At 40.5% G+C, this 17711-nt stretch overlaps 1 protein-coding gene across 1 annotated transcript in view; it reads right to left on the bottom strand.

Moving 5' to 3' along the window:
- RAD51B (RAD51 paralog B) overlaps positions 1–17711 on the bottom strand; it is a 392703-nt gene that overhangs the window by 205785 nt on the left and 169207 nt on the right. The gene's annotated exons all lie outside the window — the stretch shown is intronic.

Genomic DNA, 17711 nt, shown 5'->3' with positions numbered 1-17711 from the left:
GGAATTGCCTGGGAAACCATCACATCGATGGAACGGATCTGGCACCATTCCACAGCACTACATTCACAAGTGAAAATTAATCTTCAAAAAAGTTACTAGTTGCTGCTCGTACTTAGAAGTTTCCCTTCATCCTAGCATCCCAGCATTCTTGTATGCACTAAACAGTTTAACTAATTTTGGGCATTTTGGGGAATATACACACACATTTTATTAATTGTTTTTAGCCACAAGCATCTAGAGTCATCTTCAGTACAGATCTGAACTTTCATTCTAGGGGAACAGACTGTATCTTGGAAATGAAAACACAATCAGAAGGAGTACCCTGTCCACCTATGGTCCATCAGATATTTATCTGTAAAGGGCAAAGGACAAATATACTTTAAAAACTATGTTACATTATCTTTTATTTGTTTCCTTTTGCAACATTGGTTGCACAAGCATGAAATTAAACAGCATGATTCTCCCTTATCAGTGACCTGTCTGCTCCAAGATTTATTCAGAGGCTGGGAGCGGGTTCCCCGGCATCATCGCTGACTGATTTCACAGACACGGGATTACCCCATCAGCCAGGCTGCCAGGAGGACAGTCTGGAGAGAGAGAAAAAGCCTGTGTTTACACACACATTCCTTCCTCACTAACAAGGAAACAACTCAAACTAATATAAGTAACAAAATAGCTTGGTATAAACACATCCACGTGCGTGTATACACACCTATCATACACAGGGCCTGAAGTTCACAGGGAACCTGCCGGTGGGAACTGTTAGTAAGAGATGGTTAGTAAGAGGCTGGTGCTGGTCTCTTCTTGCAGGTAATTAGCAATAGAGCAAAAGGGAATAGATTCAAGATCAACAGAGTAGGTTTAGACTGGTAGAGTAGGGTAGATGGTTGGACTTGATGATCCCGAGGGTCTTTTCCAACCTGGATGGTTCTATGATTCTATGGTCAGAAAATGAGGCCTATCTGCCAGTTTTTGGCTGCAAATTCTTGAAGCATTTTCTGCCCAAGCACATTAAAGCTCAAAAACCTGAAGTTTATTGACTTTAGTCTCTGTCTCAGTCTTTGGCCATGCAGTCAGATACAGTTTTCACTGCTGGGTCATCAGTTTGGCCCAAGTTGAGAAACCGACTGGCTCTAGGATCAAGATCTGGCTGTCTCTAGGAGAAATTCTATTTCACCTTTAGGTTACTGATTTGGATCCAGTACAGGTCAGTAGTAGCTGAATGTCATCACGATCAGACAGTTTTTTACAGTCTGATGCAAAATGAATTTGCCATCTTACCAGTTTCACTACATACTGCAGTACCTACATCATCCATGACCTTCACAAAAGCTTTGGAAATTCACCAAAGGACTAAATGGGAGCCTGAACTTCCATGCTGATTGACTGGATGTGGAGTCTCCAGATCAAAGCTGAAATACAACGATAAGCCAGCAGAACAGCTGCGCCACAACCACTTCTGTTCTACAGTCCAAGGACAAGAGGAAAGAAACCATGGTTTGCAGAGCTCCCAGCTTGGTGCCTTACAATACACTAAAATCTATTAAAAAGTACAGTCTGTTTTTAGCAAATATTTTCCTAACTACAGATGCAAGTAGAAGGCACAGTTGTTTGTGTCAATACCCTGGAAGCAGCAAAATTCTTTTCATCTAGCCTATATTAGGTGTTAGGAAAGCATTAATGTTGACCATGAGGTGGGATTTAAAACATTCTTTAAACACACCTTGGTTACATCTGGTTAGTTACAGTAAGTTCATCACTGACGTTACACCCAGCTACTTTTTCAAGGAATGTCAACATTTGAGGGCTATGACTTACTGGTAGTTTAATGTTATCCTGGGATTAATATGAGAGGAGCAAAGCGGGCTGTGAGTTACGAGAGGATGTGTACTGCAAGAGATTTGGCAGGCTAGGTTTCTCAATAGGCCAAAATTCAGGATGTCCTAGGTCTGTATGCATGCTATTAATCACTAGCTGAGGCATACCAACAAAAGCAGTTTTACCATTAAAAAATTCATTGTTCATTTAAAAAGGAAGATAATTATCCTATCTGCAGATTTTGGTAAAAATCAGAGTTTCTTCAAGCTCTGTTCAAAACAACCTCAAATCAGCCAGAGGGCTCCAGAAGAGAAAATATTTTTCTCCTCCTGCCTTCAAGCAGGACTAATCCATCTCAAAATTTATTAAGTATTTACTAACCTCAGCTGGCAGAAAAGATAATCTTCAAACCATCACGACATTTAACAGCAACAAAGTAAGTAGATTTATAATTAAGAAATTAACTACTAAGAAAATAAAATCCCTGTCGTTTGAAAGGGCTCCCAGTAAAGAGATTAAGTACTAGAGATTCATCAAAATGTATAACCTTGTATATAGATCAATAAATAACAAACATGGCATAACAAAGAAGAGTATATACATAAAATGATAGTAAGTAAGAAGAAGTACAAAACGGACAAAAAAGGCAGCATCATAGGCTCACAGGGCATTTCAAGCTGGAAGGGACCTCAGGAGGTCTCAAAGCCCTACCTCCTGCCCAAAGCTGGGACAGCTCTAACGTCAGACCAGGTTATCCAGCCAGGTTTTGAAAACCACAGACAATACAGAGAGCACAACTGCCCTGGGCAACCTGTAATGTTCAGTGTAGAGATGAAAACAAAGAACAGGCAGACAGAAAAAAGCAGAAGGAAACATAAAAGAACCTGGAAATGATATTAATGGCATAGAAAGATAATGAAAGGGTAAGTGAAGAAAGTAAAGCCCTTCTTTAAAAAGAATAAAAAAAGTACAGGAAAACATTTTTTAGTACTTCAACTTATCCAGGAGCCTAATGTGAAGGGTCCAATTCTTAAAGGCTTGATTTTGTAACATAAAAAAGCAACCCAAAATCAAAACAAAACCGAAAACATTTATAGCCTTTAAGCCATGTCAATACAGACTCCAGAATCTTAGGTAACCAAAATCATCAGCTACTGCAGCCAAGCTTGTTGAGCAGCCTTTGACATATTTCTGCTAAAATTTTGAGGATAAACAATGAATGACACGATTTTGTATGTGGAACTCTGTAGTTTCATCGGACAAGAAGCTGACTGAGAGCTCTCCAACTAAACACATCTACTATATGGCTGCTTTAATGCTTTCCTTTGCAAGGATTTGGGAAATGGCAGGAAAGCATGGTAGGGGAATTTTTAGTGGCTGGCAGATTAAGACATTTGGATAAACATTTTAAGTTTAATTTCCTGGCCTATTTGTTCTGTTATGACCATTCTGATCGCAGAACCTGTGAGCACAGGACATCTCTAACGTCGTCGGAGACAGGGCAGAGGAAGGATATTGTATTAATATCCACTCTGTTGCCACTACAGGGTCAAGCAAGACAAAAGAAGATAAAAATGGACTAACAAAATTATCATCATTTGGTTTATCAGCCAATAGTAACAGGACACTCAGGGCTATAAAAGCTTAGACACTGAAGGCACAAGTCCCTGGCCTTAAGAGTTCACACTGACCACCATCAGTCAGGGCACCTCACGATTCTACAAGATTAAGGGATAAAATAGGATCTTTCCTTTCAGGACCTCCTGCCTTTTTTAACTGTCACGGGTTGGTATCAGTAGGCCTTGATTTAATGTTTGAAAGGCCTGTGTGCTGACTAGAGTGAGATTGCCTCAATAATTCAATCAATATGGAATTGTGGCCCTTGAGATGGAGAGAAGACTGGACAGGCAGAAGAAGCAGCTAAGGAGACAAATAAAAGGCTTTCTTCCGAGGTTAACTACGAGGGAGTATTGTATATCTAATACTTGGATCATCACTGTGCTCACTCCACAACAGGCAGCACACAGAGGTAACATTAAGATCTATGCCTGTCTTCTTCTTAAGTTTAAGACAACAATACTGAAGTTAGCAATATCATTTTAGCATTCAAAGTAAGTAATCAGGTGATGACAGGAAGCCACATCTGAGCGCCTGAACTAAGAAAACCCCACAGAGCTTCAAGTGCCCATGACGTAGTCTTTTCCAGCTGAGTGTAAATAGGACATGTGACCTCACCCAACACCCTGGACCACAATGTTTTGAAGGTACCAAAGGAGGAAACCACACTGCAAAGAGGAAGCGACAAATTCAGTTTTAAAAAGCTTGCAGGTTTAAACCAACCAGAAACAGCTATTAAATTCTGAAGCAATAACACATCATTAGCAATTAAACTGCTGAAACTGGGCAGCAAGCTCTCAAACCTTTTCAATGGCACCATTGAGCGTAGGGGTTGCTCAGCACTACGTGCAAGGTGACCGCTGGCAGGCAATTGTGTATGGGAGCGATTAGAATACGGCATGCCATTACCACAGGTGCCTGTGCAAAATGCAAGATAAACACCACATAATCTCATATGGAGCTAAGAAGGAGGGCCTTACAGGTAAACAGCGTTATTTTTGTTTTATTCTTCACTGCTTCAGCAAAAGCAAGACCTTGCAAAACAACATTTTTTGGGTGGGAGGGTGCAAGAATGGCAAGAGAGAGAAAAAAAAGAAACGCACAGACAATAACCCAGATGTTATTTTGTGTAGCACGTCTCTAGTTCTGATCAAGGATCTCTGCCTCGTCTCCTCTCTTGTCTTCAAGATTCTCATTTTATCAGCACAAACACATCTCCACAGAACACGTCACTTCTGATAAAACATTTATTTTTTCATTGAAACCACAGCTGTCAAAAAATTTTTCAGTACAATCAAAATAAGAAATAGTTTATCACGTTAAAGTCTGCCAAAAATCCACTGTATTACAGCTGCAGCAAGCTGTATTCATTTATTTGTTTGAAATACATATGATTCAAAACTGCAGAGTCACCAAACTGCAGGTGAATTTTACCTCCTTAAATACTGACGCAAAAGAACAATAACCAAATCCTGGGCTGAATCTGTAAGAAACTCAAAACTGCCCTAAATGGCCTGGACTGAGCTGCCCTATTGTGTGCCATTTGACTTGCTCACAGTTACTACTCAGCCTGCTGGGCACAAATACCTTGTTATAACAAGTGAGGAAAGCAAAGTATCCCTACCTAAGGGAGAGCCACAGATCATTAAAATAAGTTTTCCAAGTCCTTTAGACAGTCAGAATGGCACGAAGGTAATACAGCTTCCTCTCACCCATAGGATCTTCCCACCCCGACAAAAGACATTTCATTTTAACAGATTCACCTCTGGGTATATCTACACCCTACACAGTAAATACTGCAAAGCTTGGCCTGTGCTGACCTCTCTGCCTCTGTGACTCATCTGTTGCTGAAACCCTCTGGATCCCAACAGCTTATTTCACGCTGTCTCACATGACCACCACAGCAGTGACTAAGAAGCAGATGTACCCTCAGGAAAAGGAGAACCAGGCAGCTGTTGACTATACGCCAAGGCAATGAACTCTAGGGACACAAAACACTTGTCACGTTGATCCCATGCTGTTCGGAGTTACCTCATGCTAACCTGGAGGAGAAATAAAGTGACCAGTCTTTGCTAGTTTGCATCATTCTGGTTGAACAGTCAACCAGAACAAAATAGAGCCTCCAAGGATCATGAGGTTTTTGGCATTTAACCTGACTTCACCACAGACTTTTGCTCTTGAGATTCAGATTTGGTCACTGACAGGCACTGAAGTTTATCCTAAACTTCATTCCTACTGAACACTAACAGGAGAAGGTTTACAGACTTCTAAAGCCTCAAAAAAATTGTAGGCCCATCTTGTTAGATTAGATCTCTTCTTATCTTTCAGCGGGTAGCAGTTTTCAGTGGGTAGCAACTTAATATTAACTAACTTCCTCCAACATTACAGCCACTGTTTCAACTCTTAGAACACCAACATTATCAGTTTAAAGTTAACAACAGAGGGTACAGCACGGAAAAAGGGAGTTGGATGGCACTGACAAAAGATCAGATGCTGAGGATGACTGGAGCCAGGAATTTGGTATATATGCCCACTGCAGCTGAGATGTGATTATGGGCCAGGGGCAGGCAGAATGTCATATTTCATAGCATAAACAACAGTAAATGAAAGACAGAGCATCTCAGACTTCAGCCCAGATGAGCTTGTCAAATCCTACCAGCTAGGATTTGAGCTGCTATCATAGAATCACAGAATAGGTTGAGTTGGGAGATAGCTTTAAAAGGCATCTAGTCCAGCCCTCCAGTATCCTGCTGAAATGCATTCTGTTGTTTCTTGTGATCAAGCATTACCTGTGCTCAGTAACAGCTGTGCTCAGTTACCACAGTCAGGCAACGGGCATTACAGCTTATTAGTAACCCTTCCTACTGATCTTTGGCAGTGGTCTGTATTGCCTGGCTTACAGGAAAACATTTCATACATTTGTTTAAGAAGCAAGTCTACGTTAGTGAATAATTTGGCATAACAGTGTCAGCCGGCCAAAAGAGTTAGTGTTGATCCCCCTACGGCTACCCTGTACGCACATCGCTGTTCTGTTCCAGACTCACCTGCTCTGGTTCCCCGGTGAGAACATCCCTGCTCTGCTTGTGGCTTGAGGACCAACTACTGGCTTAGATCCTTCTGCCTCCATGACGGTTTTGAGCACAACTGGCTAGCATTGGGGTGAACTTCTGGTTTAATTTCCTACAGAAGTTCTCTAGTTAGTGCATATCAAAACTGCTCCACAAAATGAACAAATGTGCAGCGAGTGAAGATCATTGAGGACTTGCTTCAAAACCACGCTACTGATCTCAATGGAAACACCACTGCAGATGCGGAGACTGAGAGATATCCGAGGCACAGAATGAATCTTACTGGACGGACCTGGTAGAGCATGGAAATTCAGGTACCTCTACTCTCAATGAATTTGAAAAAAACAGCAGTTAACTCCTATTCAGTGAGCCAAAAGCTTCAACCACTTAAAATATAATTCTGGATTCAGATTGATTATCAGTAATTTTAATTGAAAACCATCCTGCATGATTTACAGTTCTTCCTTAGACTCAGATGACAAAATCCAGCCCACTGGTTCACTAAGCAAAACAGTGAAATTTGATAAGAAGTTGAAAACCTACCATATATCTAAAAAAAAAAAAAAAAGAATTAAAAGATAGGCAAGGGAAGCGAAAAAAAATGGATGAAATCAGATATTTTAAGAACTCAAGAATTTATTTATTTTGTGTGTAAGACATCAAGATTTTTTTCCCCTTCCTTCAAAGCTACAGGGGCATAGCTGTTGAAGCCTGAAATTGTAGTTCCATAGCCTTTTGCTTTTAAATTAAACAAATGATCTCAGTTTTTGGAGCAGTTTTTGACTCCAGGGAAACTATGCCATTAAGAGAGTGCCAGAAACGTATTTAATTGATGCGTGTCCCAAGAACAGCTCAAAAGAGTGCAGACATACCACATATAGATTTCAAGGAAATTACTGGAAAGCCACAGAGCTTCAACAGAATGTGATACGTGAAACATGGCATATGAAAGATTCAGTATCAAAAGAGTAAATTCAGTTCAGGAGATATTAATCTGATTACCTAAGAGGTACTATGAATTGGATACGCTCCTTGTGCACCATATCCAACCTGGACAGATGGAGGAGACTTTATGCTCCATTTTCTGACATGTAATTAGTGTTTAAGGGATTATCAAGTTACAGATACAAAATTTCGAACATTTTTTTCATTTTGGAGTGGCATATACAGCAACCAGCCCGCAACATAAGAATTTCTGACTTTATTTCGTTGCGTGGCTTAGACACTCTGCAACCTGACTTTACTGGTCTCATTTTTGGTTGAATGCTTTCTACGCACCTGCCTGACAGAAAACCAGTCCAGCAACATCTCGAAACAAAGCACTCCATATAGAGCTCTGAACCAAGACTTGCACCGACTGAATTCAAGTCAATTTTATGCAATACAGGTTTTTATCCAAATGACATGCAATTGTTATATATTTCTGCACTGTCTCCTCCTCTCTCCTTCCTGCCATCATTAGCAATTTCCAGGATCTATTGACCAAAAAATAAGTAAAAATAAATTATCTGTTGCAGGCTCCTCGCCCTGTTAGATTCATGCAGTGATGCCACAGTCAAACTTCCATGACTGTAAATTATGAAGTCAGTAGCCTTGGACTATCAAGTCAGTTAGCTATGAAAATGTTACTATTTTACATTATGGTAATGAATACTTTCAAAAAACAAATTTGAAATCCATTTTTTTTGTTGTTTACAAATTCCATTTAAGATTGTAGCAGAACAAAGCTTAAAAAAATCAGATCTCTAATTCAGACATCTGTAACTTGGCCTTTTATATTAAAAAGGCTTTCTGCCTGCCTTAGCCTTAGATCACAGCAGCAACCACGAGGCCATTTTCTGTTTATTTCTCCATCACCACCGCACATCTGTCAGACTGTGCTCATATCCATGGGTATGCGAATAATTGAGTTAGTTTTACAAAGTATAAGGGAGGATCCAGCCCACCTCCACTAACACTGCCCTATACAGGTTTTAATTACTTAGAGTATAACTTTTAATCGTTTCAGCAGAGAGAGAGAGTTACCAACCCCTGCCTTAAGGCATGGGGTATTCAGGGAGAACCCTTTAGGAGAGGGTGGCAGGGGAGAAGTGGGACGAGGGAGCGGCGGTGGGGCAGAAGTTGGAGCTGGTAGACATCCAGCAGCCGTGGCCAAGGCAGCTGCGCCGCGAGGGAGCCGGGGCTCGCTGCCAGCCAACCGACGGGGAAGCGAAATGAGGAGGCCAGTCCAGGCAGAAAGGCTGCAGCAGCGTGGGAGGACGATGACCTTTTGATCTCCGAGATGTTCCTGATGTACCAAAGTGACATGTCAGCTCTAATAGGCTGCACTCTCCAACTGGTGGCAGGGGCCTACAAATTACTGTGAGATCTGAAGGCATTTGTTGTGATGATCCTGGCCTGGATGGGGCACCCCGGCCCTTCCCCAGCAGGACTATCTGACAGTCCCTCCCAACGACTCCCAAACCAGGGGTCGTAACCTCCAGCAGGGTCACAGCCCCACAGAGCGGGGTCGCAAGCCTGACAGAGATGTGATTGTTTATGTTAGTATTTAGGGTCGCAAGCTCCGCTGGGGTGAGTTCACCACCAGAAACAGAGGCACAAACAGAAACCATTTGGGAACAGCTGGTCTAACAGATTTCACGCTCGGAAACAACTTCTTGATATTCAGCTAAAATGTGCCCCAACTATTCCCTTCCATATCCATGTGCCAGCCTGAAACAATAGCTCCTCTGCCAGGTATCAAACCGGCTCAAATTACTCCCAAAGAATCGTGGCTGCTTACATGATAGTAGCATCTGCTTTGGGCTTTGCTTTTTCCTGACAAATTTTCCCTTGTTAACAGTGGTGCTGTTCGTACTTGAGCTGCTGTCTTTTCCACCCCTCCTTAGAAGAGAGATGTGCCTAGTTAAGCACCAGCTCAGGCAAGAGTCTCCTGTAGGCTGCAGCTTGCCTGGGACTGCAGAACAACAGCAGGACATTTTAGGAGAATAGAAATCAGTATAAACAAAGCCTTCCTCTAGTTAAGCTCCAAGCATTTCCTTTTTCTACCATTCCTTCACCCATCTTTCCGCACAGCACAGTGACCACTTAGGTTGCTCTTCTCTGAATGCTCCTTTATTTTTATTTTTCAGTATAGCTGGTATTACAAGACGACAAACAGAACCTAGATTAGATGAATTTTGCCCATGTGGAGCATGCAAAATCTGCTCATACTCAAGCTGTCTATTTTCATTAAATTAAGAGGTAACACACCAACCATATACTGTCTTTTTATGATCATGTTATGTTTGGGTTTAATGTAACATTTTAGGAGCAGACTGTCACTGGGAAGAAGTTCATTCACATGCCAGAGCACCCAGCTTCAACCTCCAAAAAAGGCTAATAGGTTATAAAACCTCCATCATTTAAGACAATAAATCATTATTACAATAATAAAGCAGGAAATACACACAAATTAAGCAGAAACACCAATGTGCTCTTTTTACGATTAAGGGGAATCATCAATCATAGAGGCTGCCTGAGATTAACAAGGAGCCACTTTTTCAAACATCCTGCAGTAAACCCAGAGGAAACCCAGCTGGAACTGCAACTAGAACATAGGCATCAGGCTCTGAAACCCTCCTCCATCCCCTCGTCCTCACCTTCCCTTTTGGGGTCCTAGGGTCACTCCTAACTGGTTCAAGCTCTGCAGGTGAGCCATATGCTTCATCTAATGCCGCAAGCCAAATATAATTCCCACAGTGATGTTTTCCCATGTACAGAAATCCTTCTGATCCCTCCCAGTCCCACCAGAAGAGAGATCAACTGCTGGTACTGTAAAACTCCACAAGAAATGGGACTGAATGCTACTGAATGATGAAGATTCAATTAATATATTTTTTTTTCCTCAGCCTCTGTTTGTACAGATTAAAGGATAGCCCACGGTAAATTAAGACAGAATTAAACTGGTCATTGTGCACGGGGACAAACAGTGTTTAGCTCTTTCCTACCCTTGAATTCATTTTTTCACAATGTGTTAGTTTGGAGCAGTTGCACCAACACTGGTGTACAATGCAGTGTTTCAGAAGGAATTTAGAGCCAAACCATGTCTTGTGTTTCCAATTTAAATCACTAATTTGAAGGACCACAGTAAAAATACTGGTTGATCTTTTCTATTCTGCTTAGGATGGGAAGAAAGGGCAAAGGAGGAGGAGGGAGAAGGAATTACTATCATTAAATAACCAGGTCTCTTACTGCTACTTTTATGGTATAAACAGAAGTCCAAATTCCAATGTATAAGAGAACATAGTTTATATATACACCCACACTGAAATATGAGTTAATCTTACTTTTAAATAATTTTAGGGAGATGACCAATTGCAATGTTGTTACAGTGCTTTACATCTACATGCCATCAACTGAAACCCAGTGACTGACCCGTGCATGCTCTCAGCTGACTGCAGTTAAAGGAAAACAGGAATAAACTAGTGTGGGGAGAAGGATTCATGCAAACCCATTTTACTTTGCATTGGAAGGTGCAACATGTTCTCGGTCGCGCTTTGTCTCAGCTGAGGTAAGTTACTTGGCAGCCCAGAGGTGGTAACTCCCAACCACTCAGCTATGACTGTAAGCACTTCTGTTATCGTGCTTCTGATTATATAGACGAGTGATTCCCAGCAAATGTACCTGAAGGGTTTTTGGATTACAAATTGTTGATTAATGATTGTAAATCATATCAAGACTTCAGAAAGAAACCACAACAAAGCAGTAAAACTTTGTATTCTATCATCGCAGTAATTAGGAATTCTCTTGAACTGATATATAGAGGCCTTTGAATGCTCCTACTGACAGTTTTCAACCCTTTCGTAGTCAAGATCAAGTGATTATGCATATGTCATTCAGCTTCAAACTTCCATAGACATGTACAGTCTCTGTAACCCTGTTTTACTGAGAGATTTATCTTTTGATTAAAAAGCCGTTAAAATTCGGTTGGATGTTATTATGTCACTACTTCCCACTTGTTGAAATATAGCATCAAAATTAGTACAGGCTGACACGACCACTGTTATCATGAAATCTAACTGCTCCATACACCACCGCAACCCTGCACCATGCAGAAACAATCACAATATCATTTCCCCTAATGGTTCATATCATTTGTCCCAGGCCCTGCAATGATGGCACACTTCCTTCAGGTGGTCCCAACAGCCAGCTTTCCTTCCACCAAAGCATTGGGGTGCAGACTCCACGACTGCTAGGAGCACAGAGTTACCAGAAACATCAACACAAGTGCAAGCACAAGGCTCATTTCCCCCCTCCTAACTCGTACTAATGAGTTTTATCAAGCTCCCTACTTTTTTTGGTGCCCGCTGCCTACCTATTCTAAAGTGGATGTGCTACATACTATCCTGATTTGTAGCAGATTAAGGAAGATGCATATGTGGGACTAACAATCTTTTTCATGAAGGGTCTGAAGCTGCAGAAGTAACTCAAAGACAGAACAGACCGAAGGAATAAAAAGATTCCCACAGCACTTCTGGCTGGTGAAGGGGGTGACAGCGTCTGTGCTGGGGTAGTTTCTTAAAAGGCAGCTGAGACATGAAGTTCAGCAGCAAAATAAAGAATTAGAAAGAAACAACTCCAGCTGTTCCATTGTGGCTCACGTGAATGTGAACCAGTGATTTGAGTAACTCTATCCTCCTACACTAAGGTCAGAGATACCCAGGGCTCAGAGCTGAAGGCACAGTTCCTGTGGCTGATGGACTCGCTGAGCTCTCCTGTCCCATCATGGGAGGGCAGCTTGGGCCTGAGTGGCAACCAAACCACCAAATGAGAAGGGGCAATTCACACCAAATATAAAACAGAGGCAAATCTCACTACACTTCCCTGTATCATCATGACCGTGGAGGGCAAAAGATATATTATAGCACTTCACTATCTTGATAAGCCACAAAACAAGAGAACTCCATTATCTCTTCAGTGGTGCGTTTTAGTCTGCAGCGTTCACACCTGCACACTGGACTCAGTTGGGAAATTCACTCTTCAGTATGCATAAATGTGGGCTAATTGCTGGAATTCACCTTCTGTAATCTGTCAATACCACTAGTGTTATTTGTAATCGCTGCCTTTTTGCATATGTAAAATTCACTAACCTTCACACGGCCTACATAAGGGGTTACAGTCAAAAGCTCTTACACCATGCCACGTGGCTCTTGAGTTTAATAAACAGGCCTAGTAATCTCCATACAGAATATTCCATAATGGTAACAAAAAAAGGTTTAGTAACTATTCCCAAACATTTGGGTCTCAGAAAGCCAGAGTGGATTCTTATTAAAAAGATAGGATATTAACTTAGGAATTGTCCTATTTAAAAAACCTATTATAATTAACTAACACCATTGTTTAAATGATCTAAAACATACTATTTCCTCTTTCAAGCAAAATTGTGTAAACCAGCCCGCAACAGGTTTACAGAGCATTCAGCTAAAATACTGAGGCCCTAAAACATGCCAAAGTGTTATGATACTTTCTCCTTTCTAATCTATTTAAATTCATACCGTGCTGGAGCACTTCACTAAGACATGCGTTACGACTGCATTAGCTTGAAAACTACAAGGAGGAAGTGTTTTAGAAACTTGTTTAACAGCTGCTTCATTCATAAGTTCACAGTTCCTGCAAAACAGGTATGTTTGTGTTCTCACAGAATATTATTTCTATTTTTATTAAGTCACCTGCACGTCCAACCTTAAGCATAAGTATATACATAAATCAATAAATAAACAAACCAAACCAGCCTCTGATCTCTGGGGTCCCCCCTCAGTTCTCTTGGCAATTCCTTCAGGGTTTTCTCTCCGTTCGGTACCAGGACCGAAAAAAGGGATTTGAAGGGAGAGAAGTAATAAACTAAAGAACTGGTCTTACTCTGGAGTGAACGGCAGGTCAACTCATTATTTTCCACACAGGAATATCTTGAAATATTAAGAAAGAAAAAAAAATTGCAAAATAAAAATATATCCCCACATTTAAAAAATGGTAAACTGAGGCATGAAGAATAAAATGATTTAACCACAATCTGACAGGAGATTAAGGGCAAAGCAAAGAAGACAAGCCAATGACTCCAGCTTCAAATCTTCTGCACTAAACTAAAGCAGGAAAGTCCTGTGGGTGGGAGATATTATGGTAACTTAGTTTTTTCCAGTCTCCACAACACGAAAGCCTACTTCTGCTCAACAGCTTAAAAGAATTTGAGATCACAGCAACAAAGATGGAAAGGTCAGACTAAACTCATTGCTCACACCACACACTAAAAATATACAATGCTATGACAAACCGCTTGATGAACACAAATGGGAGAAGATTGAACGCTGGCCTCCCCAGAGCTAGCACAAGTTTACAGACAGTTTTAAACACAAAATAATTCTGACTTTTTCAAACAAATATTTGAAAGTGCTAGCTGAGACTTGAAGAAGCCTGAGACAGCATTCCTTTTTTTGCCTGATGCTTTGTGCACGCTGGGAGGGGGATGCCGTTCTTGTTCATGCCAACACGCCCCTGAGCTTTTTCCAAGAAAGATGGAGTTTGGCTTTGATGTCTGCAAGAGGAAGCTGGAGCTTGCAGCTGGCAGATGTATTAATAGAACAGGCACTGGTGGACTAGAAGGGACCTCAAGTGGGTCATAGTGTCCTATCTCTTCACAGCACACAAATGAAACACACAAATGTCACCATCCAGTTATCGTTCAAACACGCAGGCTTAGAATTAATTTTTAACAACTCTCTACATTAGGTAAAACCCAGATGTCTGAACTTTGCAAAAATAAGAAAAATAGTACAGTCACAGCCATGGGTAACTTGTTTAAAACCATCAATTAAGAGTCATATAAAATATTTTGCTTGCATTCCATTTCTATTGTTCATTTAGCCTAATGCAGTTTAAATATTTTTGTAAATTATTAAAAATATTTTAATTGGGTTAAGGGCTGCTTTTTACATGTTTAAATAATTAAGTATTAATTCTTCAGCCACATTTTGAAGCCTAGTGATAGTCCCGGGCTCATCTGACCATCTCTGCAATCTAACATAACTTCAGGCTTCTCAAAGTTGTCTTTGACTAGAAGAGCTAAACAGAGGCTATTTCATAAAGTAAGGATGAACACGAAATAGCAGTATTCACAACATGCTCCAGTCTATCCTCGACAACCACAGGGCTTGCAAAAAGACTACACGAGAATGGCATGGCTATAAATGAAAACTGTGTTTGCTTCCTAGAGAAGAAGTGACAGCCTTACGTGCCTAAGAGTTTTAGAGCTTGAGAAGAACACTATTAGTCTTACTGAACTCCTTCGGATGATAATCTGGCAAGTCTGTAAAGGTCAAATAAATGCAAGGACTCAGCCCCCAGGTACAGAAACTTTTGTATTTTATTCAGCAAATTAATTTGTAGAAAACTAAGCATTTTGTTTTCTATCTTGAAGCAGAAGCATGCATAGATCTGGGAACTGAGCTGGACATAACCATTTCCTACAAGTACCACCAACAGACACAGTTCAACAATTCTTAGGTCGCTACATGAGTGGTGGGATTTTACAATCAGCACTGCTTTTATAAAGTCTTTAGTGTTCTCATAAAAAACTAACGTTTTTAGGACACAAGTTTTCATGCACTAGATTACAATTTTACAGAAGACAAGCTTTGAGCCTGAAACAGCTTGACAATATCCTTTCAGCTTGTTCATCAGATTAACTTTCTGTCACACATCAGATGAACAGCTTCCTTGGTTTCTTGCCTAATCTAACACATAACCCAAGCAATTCCCTTCTAAAGCACAATCAGAAGCAAAACCAAAAACCACTGTAACATTCCATTTCTTTCTAATAACACATTCAGTTTGAAATTTTCATTTCTGCCTCTAAGAAAGATTACCCTTTTAGCAAACCATTTACAGTGCCGGGACTCTGATTTCAGATAGGATTAAAACAACATATTAGACATATACAAACCACGGGGTCTGAGTTGCTTACAGGACTAATAATGTGCTATGGGTCCTTTCACATCTAGGTCACTGGTTCAAATTCAGCTTCAGATGGTGATGAGTGAAAAGGAAGAATGAGGTAAGAACCCAGTCATGAATCTGGCCTCTGTTCCTGCCTCTGCAACATATTCACTTGGTGCACTTGGGCTACTCGCCTGCAAATTCTACACTTGTAAAATAGCAGTATTATGAGTACCAAACTAATCCTAGATGACTAATTCATTATGGATTCTTAGAGTACCCAAGATTGTCACAAGATTAAAGTATTGCTACTTTCAGACTGTTCAATAGCTAACATGAAATATATTAGGGAGGACTTTTTCAGGACAAGTCAACGCCTTGATATTAAAAAAGAAAAACACTGGCTACACTTGTATCTTTTGATAGCAAGATAAACATGGAAATCAAATGCTGAATTCCACTTTTTCTCGTAGGTAGACAGAACAGGTTAAAACTGAAGCAAACTGGAAATCCAGAAGCAGCCATATTATGGATAAGAAAGACAGAAGGAGAGACCCATGTGGTGTGGAGATGCTCTTGTGCTCTCCCTTTATCCAATAAGTATGTAAACGCTGTGTCAATGTCAGTTGATAGAAGAGGGAAGGAAGGAAGAGGAGGAAAGAATTTTACAATCCCTGCAAGGAAAACAACACACACGGGAGGACCAACACATTTTAACCCATTCTTGGGTTAAAAGGTGAAAAATAATGGCGGTAGAGAGTTTAGACACAACATGATAGCTTCATTAATAAGCTGTAACTGCTACAAAAATCATCATACCACCTCTTACACAGTCTTGATACTATTGAACTATGGCTCACACCAGCATTGAGAATTTTTCATATTTGCAGGAAAATTTAGACCGATTACAGCTATTGCACACTTTTTCCAAAGACTCTTCAAATATGTTAACCACAAGAACAGAACGCATTTTACAGAGAACGTATTTTGTTATTACTCCCACTTCAGAATCAGCTATGCCTTTCTTTTCAGAGGAAGCTCATACAGAGCAATTCCAAAGGACAAAGAAAAGCATGAGTCCTGCAATCAAGAACATTTAATGAGACAGTGTGCAAAAAGTTTGTGCCAAGAAGGAAATCATAAAAATGAAAAATGATGCCTTCCTCTTCCAAATCTAATTACCAAATTTCAACTCTTTCTGACAGAGATAGGAGCGATATTCAAGCAATGAACTTCAGAGATACTTTGGCAATGGATGGAGCCAACAAAAGCCACAAGTAGAATTCCAAAATTATTTCAGGGGCTGTGCTTTGCTCAAGCTCCTATTGACAAAATTATGAAGTAAACACATCAATCAGTGTTGAAGCATTACACTGAAGATATTTGCTACCCTTTAATCTACTGTTTAATCCATCTTCAACCTCTTGCCCATTGAAATGAGTTGCAGAAATAATATCAGCTTTAGCCCCTGCTTAGTTGGTTTTGCCACCGAGCTGTTCTTGCGTTTAGTCAGACAAGCTTGAAAGGGCTGCTTGTGAACACTCAGAACCACCAGAAAGTGCAACAAGGCGAGAAAGAAGGGAAATACCCCTATTATACAGAGTAGAAAGTCTACGTGCGATTACCATGCCCCTGCTTTGCATCATACATTTGGGTCTATGCATAAACTGAACTCTAAATAGCAAACTTCTCTGCATCTCTCCCTGACTGAGGGTACTCTGACTGTTCTTTGCAAGTGGGGAAAGCTGAAATTACTATATTACCTTGCAAATGTTGATTCAGAATTATTTTTTTCTTAGCACAGTAAGCTCTCACTATTGCCCAAAAATGTGTGCTTGTCTCTAATTCTCTACAGAAAAAAGAAATATGGGATCACACAAAACTTCATGCTGCATTCACACAACACTGACACCAGCAATTCGAGGAACTGTACTTAAAAACCAGACGAGCACAATGCAAAGGACAGGCCTGAATATTCACTCTCTTTCATTTGTGACCAGCTGTTTCTCATTGGAATCACTTATGATCAGTAGATAAGATCATATTTGTAGCCTAACCCGTGCATTAACTCTAGCACAGCTCCAGAAGACTGAGAAAATAATGCTCTAAATGCATGTCACTGGAAGTACAATACTGAGGAATGTGCTGTAGGACTGACACAGCATGAAAATTCATTCCCAGCACCTCAGAAAGTGCCAGGTCCTTTTAGTTAATACACTTATTTTCTTTTAATTTATA

Source organism: Calidris pugnax, unplaced genomic scaffold (assembly GCF_001431845.1).
Source record: "Calidris pugnax isolate Ruff unplaced genomic scaffold, ASM143184v1 scaffold56, whole genome shotgun sequence".
NCBI classification, from domain to species: Eukaryota; Metazoa; Chordata; class Aves; order Charadriiformes; family Scolopacidae; genus Calidris; species Calidris pugnax.
Note: the sequence above shows the minus strand (reverse complement) of the source record. Positions and strands in the feature narration are given on the sequence as shown.